Source organism: Canis lupus, chromosome 2, assembly GCF_003254725.2.
Source record: "Canis lupus dingo isolate Sandy chromosome 2, ASM325472v2, whole genome shotgun sequence".
NCBI classification, from domain to species: domain Eukaryota; kingdom Metazoa; phylum Chordata; class Mammalia; order Carnivora; family Canidae; genus Canis; species Canis lupus.
This window is the reverse complement of record NC_064244.1, coordinates 79,406,445-79,421,203: the sequence shown is the minus strand read 5'-3', so window position 1 is coordinate 79,421,203 and position 14,759 is coordinate 79,406,445. Positions and strand designations below refer to the sequence as shown.

At 51.2% G+C, this 14,759-nt stretch overlaps 1 long non-coding RNA gene across 1 annotated transcript; it reads left to right on the top strand.

The window, feature by feature from the left end:
* Positions 1-79: 79 nt before the first annotated feature.
* On the top strand, positions 80-13,724 carry LOC118353999 (uncharacterized). The gene is made up of 4 exons (XR_007408936.1): positions 80-1,166; positions 2,829-2,942; positions 6,795-6,931; positions 11,294-13,724. It is a non-coding gene; the product is annotated as an uncharacterized LOC118353999 (long non-coding RNA).
* The last annotated feature ends 1,035 nt before the right edge of the window (positions 13,725-14,759 follow it).

Here is a 14,759-nt window from a genome sequence, read left to right as displayed (position 1 = left end):
CTCCCACGTTACGGCCTGAATAGCCTGTGGTCTCCTTTTTTTTTTTTTAAAGATTTTATTTATTCATGAGAGACACACACACACACAGAGGCAGAGACACAGGCAGAGGGAGAGAAGCAAGCTCCACGCAGGGAGCCTGACGTGGGACTGGATCCCGGGTCTCCGGGATCACACCCTGGGCCGAAGGCGGCACTAAACCGCTGAGCCACCTGGGCTGCCCAGCCTGTGCTCCTACAGAAGATTTTTTACCTGCTTCCCTTTGTCTTAGACTTACTGCCCCAAGGAAGTTCCTTTTTTAGACAAATTCCCAAAGATTAGGATAGAGTTCTAGGCTTTTTTTTTGCAATTCATTCATTCCTTAATCATTATAGCAAGAAGCAGGATTCAGGAGGCAACAAATGTCTAGAGGAAGACAGAAACACCAAGGGACCCAAATCTAAGGTATTTGATCAGTCCAAAGTCTGTGTGTCCAGGGAGCCAAGAGCACTTATGTAAGAGAACTTTAGAAACGAGAAATCAACTGGTACTTTCCAGAGATTTTTCAGATAGGTCAAGACAAGGAATAGAGACACCCTTTGAAAGCTTCTTCTTAATAGGTCTGCATTTAAAAAAGAGATTTAGGAGATTAAACCTTGATGCTTGCATATAAAACATAAGTAGAACCAACCAGAAAAGAATTTTGCCTAAGTATGCCATCAAGTCCCCTTCAGGAAACGGCATGCTGGCGCTTGCCAGGCTTCTGTGGTTGGTTGGGTGTTTATCCTCCACAAACACCCTGTGTGGCCAATTAGGAGAAGTACAGATAGTACTTTTAGATTTCAGCCCAGTGAGTATTTTTCCTTTTTTTTTTTTCCCCTCTCTCCTTCCCCATGATAAGGCTTTTTGCCAGCGCAGAAGACACATGCGTCAGAAACACTGATGCAACGAGACGCTAATATCGGATTGCGTCATGTGATCCTAGGTGTGGTGCTCCTGAAACTGGTTTTTCTGGAGGTTGTGCTGCCGTAGAAAAGCACTCTGGAGATAACACCCAAGAACTGGCCCTACTCGTCAGATGGCAGGAGTAATTTTTGCATGTACATGCCTCGGTTCCACACCACTGTTCTCCTAGGGAAAGGCGGTGTGGCTTTCCGGGCTGAACCGGGCGTGCTGAGGACAGTCATCAGGTAGGCGTGTCGCGCTGCCGCTTATGTAATGGATGCGCTACCTAGGGAGGTGCACCCACTGGGCCGGCTGGAAATGACACTTCCTCCTCCAGAGCGCGCCCTGAATTGTATCTCACTTTAATCGAGCAGCGTCTCTGGGGACAGACTGGTTCGGTGCAAAACTGGGAGAGGAGAATTGAAGACGGTGGCTGAGATTTCTCGGGCACTTCCTAGGCGGCCGGCACTGGGTTACAAGCACTTCACACGAGGAACTCTGGAAATGTGGGTTCCAGCCGCCAGCCCGCTGTCACTGAACCCCACGACAGGCTGCTTGGCCTCTCCTGGTGTTCGGTGAAGTCCTATGTCAGGTTAGATCAGAGGCATTGAAGGGCCCTCCCAGAAGTGGAATGCCATTCACCTTGGCCACAGAAAGCTGGAACTCCAGAGTCTATTAAAGAACGATCGGGGACCCTGGGTGGTTCAGTGGTTGAGCGGCTGCCTTTGGCTCAGGGCGTGACCCTGGGGTCCTGGGATCGAGTCCCGCGTCCGGCTCCATGCAGGGAGCCTGCTTCTCCCTCTGCCTCTCTTTCTCTCTCTCTCTCTGTGTGTCTCTCATGAATAAATAAATAAAATCTTAAAAAAAAAAATCACTGGTCATGAGAAAAATGTTAATGACGCATGGACAACTGATCCCGATGGTCAGTGTTTGTACGGCCGGGTTAGGGTAGGATGCTCTAACTTGGATCTCCACCTTCACCGTCCAGCATGCTAGCCATGGACTAGTGAGCACTGGAAATGTGGCTAATACAAATTATGACGTGCTGGAGGCATACGGACACCGAATTTCAAAATCTTAGTACGACAAAAAAGAATCTAAAATATCCCAATAATTTTATCATCCTGATTGCATGTTGAAATGGTCATATTTTTGGCATTAGGTTAAAAGACTATTAAAATTAACATCACCTGTTTCTTTCTACTCTATCCAACGTGGCTACCACAAAATTTAAAATTACTTATTTAAAATTTTGTGGTTCACATTTTATTTCTATTGGATGACCTGCCTTCGAAAGCATAGCTGGAAAACCAGTAATCGGCTCTGGACCCAACACTCTCTGCCTCTGTTTTTGAGGGTTCTCGCCGGTTAAATGGCAAGATAGAGTTTGTACTAGATTTCTTTTGGGGTTACATCTAGAAGAATATTCCCTGATTCGGAGAACCATAGTTGGTGGGGGAAGGATCCTTATCATAGTGTCGGGAAACATGTTTTCTAGGAGAGGAAACTCTTATAATTCAATTTCTGCCAGTCAGCCATGAAGTTTTAGAGAATCCAAAGGATCCTTAAATACTATCATTGGACTTTTAAGCAACCCAGGATGCAAAGCCCTCCCAGAAATGTGGTTTATTCATCTTTGTTTTCCCAGCAAGCACCCAGGGCAACCTGACATGAGTATGCTGTCAATTTATGTTTGTTGACCTATGTAATATCCAGATGAAGAATTGAAGCCCAGAGAGGCTCTGTGACCAATAAGGCCACACAGTGGCTGCCAGGTGAGCTCGTTCTAGGAACCCTTGGTGAGGTCCCTGGACCAGCAGCAGCTGCATCATTTGGATGTTCATTAAAAACACAGACTCTCAGGCTGAGCCCCAGATCTATTGAATCTGAATCTGTGTTTTTATCAGGATCCCACAGGTTGGGGCACCTGGATGGTTCAGTTGGTGAAGCGTCTGCCTTCGGCTCAGGTCATAGTCTCCGGGTCCTGGGATGGAGCCCTGTGTATGGCTCCCTGCTCAAAGGTGAGTCTGCTTGTCCCTCCACCTCTGCCCCTCACCCCTATTCACGCCCGCTCTATCTCAAATAAATAAATAAAATCTTAAATCCCATAGGTAATATTTATGTGTCCTAAAGTATGAAAAGTCATACACCTTTTCTCAAGGGAAGTCTCACCGTCCCCGTGGGAGTATTCTGAGCCTAGTTCCAGGGAGAGAAGACGTAGGATGCCGGACACCAAGCCTCACATGCTGGCTGATGAAGAACAAGATTTAAGGAAATTCAACAAATATTTACTGAACCTCTGTCCTGCCCGGCACCTGGAGCCGGTGCCCCTGCTTCTCTTCCTGAGGGTTTTCAGGGCTTACGCTTTGTAGCCCCAGTCACCTACACCTTGGGGAACAAGCGGCCCCTTCATGATTTTCCTCCTACTGGTCCCAGTGTTCCTACTTTTATACAAGAGTCCAGAAGAAATGTGAAATGAAAACAGACACGCCTTGGGAGTTTGACTTTTCGGACCCAGGACCAATGGGATCGAAATGGGTTTCATGGATGTCTGCATGTGAGTTTGTAACCACCAGACCGTCCGTCCTGTGCCAGGTGCTTACACTCACATTGTGTTTCCCACCTGGGATAGAACCACAGTATATAGAATTGGACTCTCTAATCCATAGCTCTCCAGTCACTTTTTTCAGACTATCCCTCATCCACGCTTGCCAATAAAAGCCACGCTCTGCAGAGATACCATTCCCCCTGGCAGTGGGCAGTATGGATGGAAGGTTTAGGGCAGAGAGAGAGATAGAGGACACATGAGTCGCAGGCCAATGAGACATTTGCCCAGCACCCATTGTGTAATGGAGCCAAGAAGCCAGGGAGTTTTCTGGTGAGGTCAAGACACAGGGTCTGAATAGACAAGAAAAACCAAGGCTTTGGGCTCCGGCACAGAATTGATCATGTGCCTGGGTGGCTAGTGATAAGGCAAGGAGGGCAGCCTGTTTCATGTGTCAGGTGGCCCTGGTGGCCAGACACCACTGCATTTCAGGCCATGTCATGTCATGCAGAACGATAACAACCCTCGGCAAAGTGAACAAACCCAACCGGTGTGAGCCCCCGCAGCGCCAAACACCTGGACTGTCGGTCAAGGTCTCACAGGGGAACATGGTGAGGCCACGACTTCCCCTAAGTGCTGACTCCCAATCCATTCCTTCTTGTGTGTCAGACAGACCCAGCATGGGGCCTCAGGCCGGGCAACGTCTGTGAATCCCGGGCCCCTGTGGGGGGGCAGGCACAGCCACCTGGTGGAAGGAGCCAGAGTTCCACGAAGGACTGTGGCCCAGCAGGCAGCATGCTCGCTGGCGCACAGAGGGGGAGGCAGTGGGGCTCATTTCATCCTCTCCAGGGTGTAGGCTCCTCACCTCTGGGTGAGGAGAGGGGCGGGGGGCAGCGCTTCCTGCCGGGCCTGCTCCCAGGGTCAGTGCATTGAAGCATTCCCTAAACTGTTAAGTACTGTTCCCAAGACAGAGAGCCTTGGAAACAGGGTCGGTGTGGCTTTAGGTCCATGCCGCACGGTCTGCGTCTCCTCCTCCTTGACCCTCTTGGGGGGGACTCCACAAGGTCCAAGCCTGGGGAGCACACCTGTTCGTGTCTCAGTTTCCCTGTCACGCAATCTTTAATACACCTTAACTCGTACAATGACTCGATGTCCTATTGTTCACTAGAGCTCAACATGAGATGTAACAACCTGAAGGTAAAATATAATAACGTGAGGAATGACGATATAATATTTATATAAGTTTTGCCTATTTTCAGAGGCCAAAATGAATTGTTGCTGACCTCAGGGGCCCCACCCAAGCCATTCCTGGACTTACTCCATTGTCACCCACTAGCTCTCTTTCCTTGCTCTGCCCCCTGCCCTGTGCCCTCCTTCATTTTCTTAAATCCCCCTCTTCCTAGGACCCCTTCTTTTTTTTTTTTAAAGATTTTATTTATTTATTCATGAGAGACACAGAGAAAGAGAGAGAGGCAGAGACACAGGCAGAGGGAGAAGCAGGCTCCATGCAGGGAACCTGACGTGGGACTTGATCCTGGGTCTCCAGGATCACACCCTGGGCTGAAGGCGGTGCTAAACCGCTGAGCCACTCGGGCTGCCCTAGGACCCCTTCTTTTTATGCCTTCTCTTGCTTTCCCTATAGGAGTCTTGGTTCAATTCCAAAGCTGGAAACAGCAGGTGGAAGGCAGCAATCGTGTGTGGGTTTCTTCGGGCTTTGAGTCTCAGGAAGAAGCACTGTCTTAAAAGACAATGTCCACTCTGGGCAATGGTGGTGCTGGGCATGGACCCGGGTAGGGCCAGGGCCCGACTTCTATCCAGGTCCCGCGACTCTGGGAGTGGACCGTGTGAGCTGGCAAGTCTGCACTGTGGGCTGAGCCCCGCTGTGTGCAGAACCCTCCCGCGGCCAGGCCTGTCACCCACCCATCACGGCCTTAGATTAGGCCCCTCGACAGCACCGACGTGTGATACCCGCAAGCCTCAGCTTCCTCTCTTCGTGCAGCAGATCAGGCAGTAGGAACAGCATGAGCAAAGACCCTGAGGTGAGAACACATTCTGTTCTCTTGGGCAAAGTGGAGAAGGAGGAAGAGGACGATTGTAGACCAAGTAGGTGCCAGCCCTATGAGCTGTGTGGTGTGTGGAGATAGCAGTTAATTTCGTAATGGACAGGGGGGAATGAAGGCTCAGAGAGGTTCTGAGGGTCAAGGATGCTCAACTGGTACCTTCCAAGGTGGTAATTGCGACTCCGTGATTTAGAAACCCACACTCTTTATGCCACATGGCACTGCTCCTCAACTCTGAGACCCGGGCCCCCCTCAACGAGATTGGGCTTAGGCTATAAGTCTGGACCCCCAGGGATCCTCCCTGAAAAATGAAGAGGATGGGTCTGAGCTCCAAGGATGTGCCTCTTGGACATGCACTGTGGACATGCCCTTGAATATGCTCTGTGGATGAACACCACAGACAGGCACTGCAGGTGTGCAGTGTAGATGCACACCGTTGGCACGCTCCATGGCTATGCTCCATGGACACACTCCATGGAGAGACAAGCTCCACAGATGTGCTCTGTAGACACACATCATAGACATGCCCCATGGATGTGCTCCACGGACGCGCATCATAGTCGGGTGCCACGGATGTGCACTGTGGACATGCACCATTGGCATGCTTCGACATGCTTCGTGGGCATGCATCGTTGGGTATGCACCGTGGCTATGCACCTGGTGGTGGTTTTGGCAAGTACACAGATGAACATTTTAAAAATTCCTATTGCTACAAATTTATTTCAGTGCATGTTAGAAATACGTGTGTGTGTGTGTGTGTATAATGAGCAATCAAATCCATGCTTTCAATAATGAATATTATGGAGTTCTCTTTTAAACTGCTCAGCCACCCAGAGATCCGGAAATGGATGTTTATTTAAAGCAAGATACTCTGGGACACCTGGGTAGCTTAGCGGTTGAGCGTCTACCTTCGGCTCAGGGCGTGATTCCGGGGTCTTGGAACTGAGTCCAGCATCGTGCTCCCTGCAGGGAGCCTGCTTCTCCCTCTGCCTGTGTCTCTGCCTCTCTTTCTGTGTCTCTCATGAGTAAATAAATAAAATCTTAAAAAAATAATAAAGCAAGATACTCAATCAGGTATTATGTAGATCTTGAGGCAAGTGGTTCCCCAACAGCTTTGTCTGGAGAGATCAGGATTCCCTGCTCTCCGACCCCTCTCCCACATCTGGGGTTCTTCAGTCTGTGATGAACCGTGGACTCTGACGATCTAGAAAAATTGGGTAGTGGCTGAGAAAGCAAGCCTATTTAAATGTACATACTGAATCACGCAGGTCTGGACCTGATCCACGGAAGACTTCTTGGCTTTGCATGTGTGACCAGGTGTGCAACCCATCATCAAACACCGGCCTGATTATGGGGCTTACTTAGGAAGCAGGAAGCTGGCACCCAAGGAGGATGAGCCTTGCAGGTGGGAACCTGATCTTGGCGTGTCGTATCTGGTGTATATGTGTGATATATAGTCATTTCTATGCCTATTAGGTTGCGCTGGAAAGTATTATTTTCTAGCTGGAAGCCAGTCCCCTCCTTTAAGGGATGAGAAAACGGAAAGCCAGACAAGGCGAGCTGTCACCCAGCCTGAGCCGAAAGAAGCAGGGCCATGTGTTGTCTCCCCACCACTCGGCCAGGAGCCACCTTGACAACTAAACCACTCATTATATTTTATCTTCTGGATGGTTTAAATAACTATTATTATGCACATGTTTTTTTTTTTTTTTTCAAAAGAGTGTGTTTATTACCAAACCTCATTAAATTGCCTGTGTCTCGAGCTGGTTCCCCATCCCAGCCTCGGAGGGAAGGAAGGAAGGAATTTGGCTGGACACAGAAGCATTCCCTTCCTACACGATTACCTAATGCTCTCTGTCCCAAACAGGGTGCTAGGGAATCTCTGGGCAACCAGTCTGACAGGGAGGGGGTTTCCAGATGACTCACGGGGCAGCAGTGAGCACAGGTGACCCCAGGAATGTAGGCAGGGCCCTTCTGGGGAGGCAGAAAAGGGTGGACCCCCGTGAGAGAAAGGGGGAGATGGGAAGCACAGACTCTGGAACTGGCCTGCCCAGGTTTGCATCCCAGCTCTGTCGCTTGCTGTGTGATCTCGGACAAGTTAAAGAGCCTCTCTGGGCTTCACTTCCCTCCTCTGAAAGTCAGAATTTTCTTTCTTTCTTTCTTTCTTTCTTTCTTTCTTTCTTTCTTTCTTTCTTTCTTCTTCTTTCTTTCTTTCTTTCTTTTTTTTTTTTTTAAAGTCAGAATTTTAACAATAAAAATCTACCTTAAAGGGGTGCCTGGGTGGCTCAGCAGTTGAGCGTCTGCCTTCAGCTCAGGTCGTGATCCCAGGTTCCGGGATCAAATCCTGCATCGGGTTCCCTGCACGAAGCCTGCTTCTCCCTCTACCTATGTCCCTGCCTCTCTCTGTGTGTCTCATGAATAAATAAATGAAAACTTTTAACAATAAAAATCTACCTTAGGGCCTCATTCTGTGGCCCAAGCGAGCTGGTCTTAGAATGGCACCCAGCATGTAGTGAGATGTGTTGCTAATATCTCAGATCTTAGATCCAAGACCCTGGTCAGGCCACAGCTGCAACTGTGCTCACGCCGGGACTTTGGGCCGCTCCTGCACTCCTCTGGACCTTGTGTTACCTCGTGTGAAATCAGGGTGATGACGGAGATTACCTGGTGGGAGGTAGGAGCAGGCCAGGACACAATCCCACAGCCTGGCACAGAGGGAGCCCTGGAGAAAGAGGAACTGGCATTAGCTGAGACTCCTGTCCACCTATCACTGGGGCCTTGTGACCTCACATGGGGAGCACTCGGACGGACCCACAGGAGTGGATGCCTGTGACCGCTTGGGTGGGGAGGGGGCAGCAGAGGAGCAGAGTGGAAAGGGCCCATGGCGAGGAGCCAGGAACACTGGGTCTGAGTCTCCCAGTGCTGCGGGCACCGGATGACCCAGGGCAGAGACCCCCACCCCCACCCCCGCCCACTTCCAGGGCCTCGGCTGCAGCAAGCCTACAGAGAGGAGCGGAACCTCATTAGTGGTCTTCCAGTGAGGCTTCCTTGAAGGTGCCACTGCCTAAGCTCCCCCAACCCACTTCCATCAGATTTTTAAAATAATAACACATCTGTTGCACCCTTACCACCTACCAGGTACTTTATATGCACCAGTGCATTATCTCAGTTAACCCTTGCAAACCCCTCAGGTGGGCACACGCTGCAGGAGGGGACATGAAGCTCAGAGCGGTGACGCAGTCTGCCTAAGGCCACACAGCAAGCTCGCCGTGGAGCTGGGACTTGTACCCGATTCTGAGTGGCTCCCGAGCCTGGACAGTTACTTATTTATTTATCCTTTAATTTTGGAAATCATTACAGATGCCCAGGCGATTGCGTCTGTAGTACGGTGTGGTTCGTACCACCCTCCACCCGGTTTCCCACAATCGTTACATGTCACACAACCACGGGCCAATACCAAGGGTACGATGTGTCTCGATGTGACACGCCGTCCTCTTCCATTTTACGTGCTTGTGCAGAGCTGCGTGACCCACGCCACCGTGAACACCCCCAGCCGCTCCCTCATTGCAAAGATCTCCCTGGGGGCTGTCCCTCGTAGTGCCCCCCTCCTTCCCTCCCACCCGCCATCCCTGACTCTCGGCCACCACCAGTCTGTTCTCCATCTCTGTAATTTTGTCACCTCGAGAATTGTTTTGCAGATGGAACCGTAGGCTTCTCAGGTCGACTTTCACACTCACCTAATCCCCCGTGATCTGTGCGCCCTGCTGTGGGTTATCAGTGGTTTGCTCCTTCTCCTTATTGTGTCGTGGTCCATGCTGTGACCGGTCACAGCCTCTTTCCCCATTCGTCCAGTTAGGGGACCTTTCGGTGATTTCTAGGTTTGGGCTATTACAAGCAAACCTGCTGTGAATATTCGTGGATCGCTTTGTGTGTGGACCTAAGTTTTTGTTTCTCAGGGATAAATGCCCAAGTGTGTAATCGCTGGGTCAAAGGGGAAGTGTATACTTAGTTTTGTTAAAGAAACTGCCAAACTCTGTCCGATAGTGGCCGTAGCATTCCCAGCGGCCGTGTCCGAGGCATCCAGCTTCTCGCCAGCACCTGGCATGGCCACTGTCTTTTTAGTATTAACTGTCCTAACAGCTACACCGGGGTGGCTCGCTGGGGTCTTGATTCTCATTTCCCTAGTGACTGGTGATGGTGACCCTCTTTTCATGGACCTATTTGGCATCTGTAGATCCTCCCCCCTGAAATATCTCATGCCTTTGGCCCATTTTCTAATTGTATTTTTTTTTTCTTTTTAACTGTTGGGGTTTGAGAGTGCTTTATATATTTTAGATACGAGTCCTGTGTCAGGCGTGTGGGTTAAAAATATTTTCTCCCGTTTGTAGCTCATCTTTCCATCCTCTTGACAGGCTTTTTTTTTCCATAGAGCAAAATTTCCTAATTTTGAGGAAGTCCAGTTTATCGATTTTTCTCTTTTGTGGATCGTGCTTTGGAGCTTGGAGCTTTGGGGTGAATGAAAAAGCGGAGATTTGGAGAGAATGGGAGGTCTGAGAGAGGGCAGGGGGAAGCCCCGTGCATCTCTCCTTCCATCTGTCTGTTTCTGAGTTATATCCTTTTTTTTCTTTTTCTTCTTTCTTTTTTTTTTTTTTTTGGAGGAGGAGGAGCAGGAGGAGAAGAGGAGGAGGGGGAGAGGGAGGGAAGAAGACAATCCTAGCCCTATGGCCCCAAGACAGTCTTCTACATTTTCTTCTAAATGTTTGATAGTTTTCTGTTTTACTTTTTTTTTTTTTAAGATTTTTTATTTATTTATTCATGAGAGATGCAGACAAAGGGAGAAGCAGGCTCCCTGCAGGGAGCCCAATGCAGGACTCGATCCCAGGACCCTGGGATCACGCCCTGAGCCAACGGCAGACGCTGAACCGCTGAGCCACCCAGGTGCCCCCCCATGGCTCTTATATAAGAAATTGCAAGGGTTTTAGGGTCTCTTTGCTTGAACCAGAGGAAAACCAAATACATTTCTTTTCTTTTTTAATATTTACTTATTCAAGTAATCTCTACATCCAACACGGGGCTCGAACTCGAGGCATCCTTATGTTTTACTTTTTAAGTCTGTGATCCATTTGGAGTTGATTTTTGTAGGAGATAGGAGGTGAAGTCGAGTTCCTGCTTTGGCCTCTGGATATCCAATTACTCTGACACTATTGTTCAAAAAGCCATCCTTCCTCTTTCAAACGCGGACCTGCGATCAGGACACTTGGCCACCCCGATGCTCTATGTATTCGAGATTCCAGCAGGATATTGTTTGAAGAAAAAATGTTGCAGCTGAAATAGTTTGAAAACTGCTGAATGAGAAGATGCAGACGTTCTCCTGGCTCTAGTATCTTATCTAGTATCTTCTAAACCCTGGGGTGATGCATGGAGCCCAGCAGCCGGCTTGAAAGCCCCCCCCCCCCCCCCAGAAGGGACTCCTGGGTTCCAGCCTCAGTGCCAGGCCCCTCCCGGGCCCTCTGTCACCATGTGGGCTCTCCTCCCCAGATGGGGCCTCTCACTGCAGAAGGAGTGGTCTGGGGCCTGCAGGCTCATTAGCAGGACTGGTGACATCCCTGGCCAGGGGGCATGAGCTTGCAGGGGGGCATGAGCCTGCAGGGAGGCAGGTGGCCTGGAGCTGGCACAGAGGGTGAAGAAGGCACAAGGGGAGACCTGCCCTGAGGACTTGGAAGGGTGGCTTCGCACGGCAGTTTTCAATCCTTGCCTCTCCTTGCAGCTCTGAGGCCGGAGGACTCCCCCAGACGTGGCAGGAGAAGCTGCAGAGGGCCGCGGGGGCACGAGGAACGCGCCTCCTGTCCCCCACCCCCAGCGCACCTCGCACGGCAGGAACGCCCCAGACTCCTTGATCCACTGGCGTCTCTCTCCTCGCTCTGCCATCCTACCGACTGCGATGAGACCTGAAGGCCACTTGTCAAAAATCTCTTATTTTAGACAAGAAAAGGCAGCTAAAAATAGTAGCATGCGGAAGGTCCCTTCTCTGATCAGTGTGGTGCTTTAAGTTAGCACAGCACGGTTATCTTCTGTCTTGGGCCTCCCAACCACCGGTGAGGCCACGGGGGCCCAGATTATTGTGCCCATTTTATAACTGGGGAGCCTGAGGCCTAGGAAAGGTCAAGTGACTTCCTGGTTCACTTTTCTGTCTCCCTCCACTAGGCCGAAAGCTTGGAGGGACAGCTGAGGTTTGGCTTGTTTACTGCTCCCTCCCCAGCTCTCAGCACGGCTTCCAGAATCTAGTAGTTGCTCAGTAAACACTCTGCAGGCGAGCACAGTAACAGGCAGCAGAGCTTAGGCACACAGTCCCCGCAATTCTCTTTTTGCAGCAAGATCTAGCAAATCACAACAAACGACAGGAAGGAGTGTCCGGTCCAAGACCTTCCGAAGAAGAGAGAGGCACCGGGAGGCCAGATCCAGCCTGCGAGTTAAGCGGAAGTGTCACCCTCTCCCTGGAGGAGCTTCGTTCTGCGGCACAAGAAAATTCTCCTTGATTATAAATGTAGGGTTTGACAACAAATCAGGAAGCGTTTGTGAAAATTCATTTTACACCTTGTTATGTAAGTAGCCACATGGTACCTGCAAGCGTGCCTCTTGGCTCACAGAGCCCGAAATAGTGACTGTCTGGGCCTTTGCAGAGAACAGTTGCCTGACCCCCCGCTCTAGAAGGAGAGAAGTGGGAGCTCACTGCAAGCATTGAGGGTGATGGGAGGGCATCTGGATAAAACAAGGAGTGAGATTCTCAGAAGTCACTCAGGTAGGCAACTCCGATCCCAGAGTTCTTTCTGCCCCGTGTCACAGCTTCTTCTGGGGACCCCGTGAAACCTCACTGGGAGAATTCTCTAGTGTAATGTGGCCCCCTGGAGTCCCCCACCACCCACACGGTGGCTTCTGGGGTGACCACATGCTCTGCAGCCAATCGGCTCCCCTGGAGCTCCGCCTTCCTCCTGCCCAGCTCAGCCCAGGACACCCTGGGTGCTGGCCCCTGAGAGTTGCGTGGGCCTGTGGCTTTGAGAGTGAAAGGGAGGGGCCTTTGGAGAGGCACCAAGTTCACACCTGCTTTGCCTGGCGTGACCTTCGATGGGCGGCCCCGGCTTTCCGGCTGCCAGCCTGGCCTTGCCAGGGCCAAAGGAGGATGCTTCAGGCAAAACCCTCGCACGGGGGAGGCTCGCTCAGGTGGCTTGGGAAAGGCACCCACTGGAGGGTGGGGACCTGAGGGCTCTTCTTCCGCCAGCTGCTCTGCTCGGAGGAGGCTGAAAAATCTCTCTGTCCTAGTGTTCATCTTGAAACATGAGCCTCAACCTGAAACGCTGACGTCCTGCCACCTGGCCACGGGTCCATCCTACACCTTGCCTGAGAGAACGGCTCCTTTCCAAACCATTTCATCCGCGTATCAAACGCAGTTTCTGAGTCAAGGTCTGAACACATCGAGGCACCGTTTGTAGCGAGGAGTGTTTTATTGAGGCTGCTTTCCTGTAGCAGAGTCGCGGAGGCTGGGGACGCGCACACTGCACAGGACAAGAACGCAGGTGTCGGGGACCCTGTCAGGGAGCACGCGCGCCACGGCCCCACTCACCTGGCTTGGGCGGATGCGTTTTCGATTCCTAACCCCACATGTGACTACACTCGGCACATCTTTATGGAACATGGGGAGGGGAGCTATGTGGCGACAGCACGTGCCCTGTCAAGGTTTTGACGCTTTGCGTATTTTAACTTACTTAAGCCCCACAATGATCCTACGAGGTGGGTATTGTTGTCCTCGCTTACAGATCAGGAAACTGAGGCACAGGGGCTGAGAGTCTTGGTCAGGGGCGCGCATCCGGGGCACCCTGCCCCACCACGTCCAACCATTTCTGCTGCCCCCCAGAGGCTGATCTCTGCTCAGCAGGACCTCTGTGCTTGGCAGTGGGTTCCAGCTGCTGGCTGGTGTTTGGGGAGCTGCCCCAGGGAGAAGGTGGCAGGTGGCAAAGGGCAGGGCTTGCCTGTGCGGGTCCCTCCCCTGGATCTGGGGACCACAGGCATGTGCTGCTGGTGGTTCGATGCCCGAAAACCATGGCTTCGGGTATTTTGTTCGATATTATGGTTGCTTATGGTGGGGGCTCATACGGTGGTACCAATTACTCCCCCACAGCCATGTCACCTTGTGGGCTGATATTTTTTTTCACTAAAAGTTTTAAATTGCAGTGAAATATACAGAATATAAACTATACCACTTAAGCCATTTTAATGCAGTTTCATTAAATTAATTTATTTAGAGACAGAGAGTGCAAGTGTGGGGAGAGGCAGGGGCAGAGGGAGAGAGAGAATCATAAGCAGACTCCCTGCTGAGCATGGAGCCCGATGCAGAGCTCGATCTCACCACCCTGAGATCATGATCTGAGCCGAAATCAAGAGTCGGATGCTTATCCACCTGAGCCATCCAGGCGCCCCAGCACTTAAACCATTTTTGGGCGTATCATGCAGTGGCATTAAAGACATGGGCCTTGCTGTGCGGCCGTGGCCACCGTCCGCCTCCAGAGCTCTGTCCCGCTCCCGAAGGGAGACTCAGAACCCACCAACATCGCCTCCCGCTCCCTGCAACCCCCCGTGGCCACCCTGCTCCCTCCCATGAGTTTGAGGACTTTAAGCAGCTAGGGAAGTGGGCATGGGGATGTTTCCCCGATGTCTTTTAAAACCTGAAAACACTACAGAGCGTCACTGAAAGAAAAGTAGAGAAGAAATACAGGAAAGGAGGAGAAAGACTGTCCGACGACGTAGCACTTTGTTAAAAACACTCCTGTCCCCCATTTACAGCAGAACTTTCTGGGAGCCATCGAAGCCAAAGGCTGGGTTTGTTTCGTGGCCAGGGCCTCTAGCGAGATGAAGCTGATAAGCGATCACCGGGAACCTGGCTGCTAACGAGGGCCGGCCCGGGGCCCTAACTAGACCTACTGAAGCCATTTTCCTGGCCCGTGAACTTTGGGGCTTGTGTCCAAGTACAGACCTAGGGCCTCACGTGCCTCTCCAGGGCGCCGGTTTAAGGGCGCCCTCAGCACAACCCGAGCATCCCTTCCCGGCGCTGACACCCCCCCCAGTCTGCCCCCAGGGCCCCCTCGGAGTGTTTCTCTGCTGCCCTGGCCTCCCGGTTAGACACTCAGCCAGGCAATGTTTTCTCCCCCCAGTGGCCTTTGTTCATTTATTTTTAACACAAC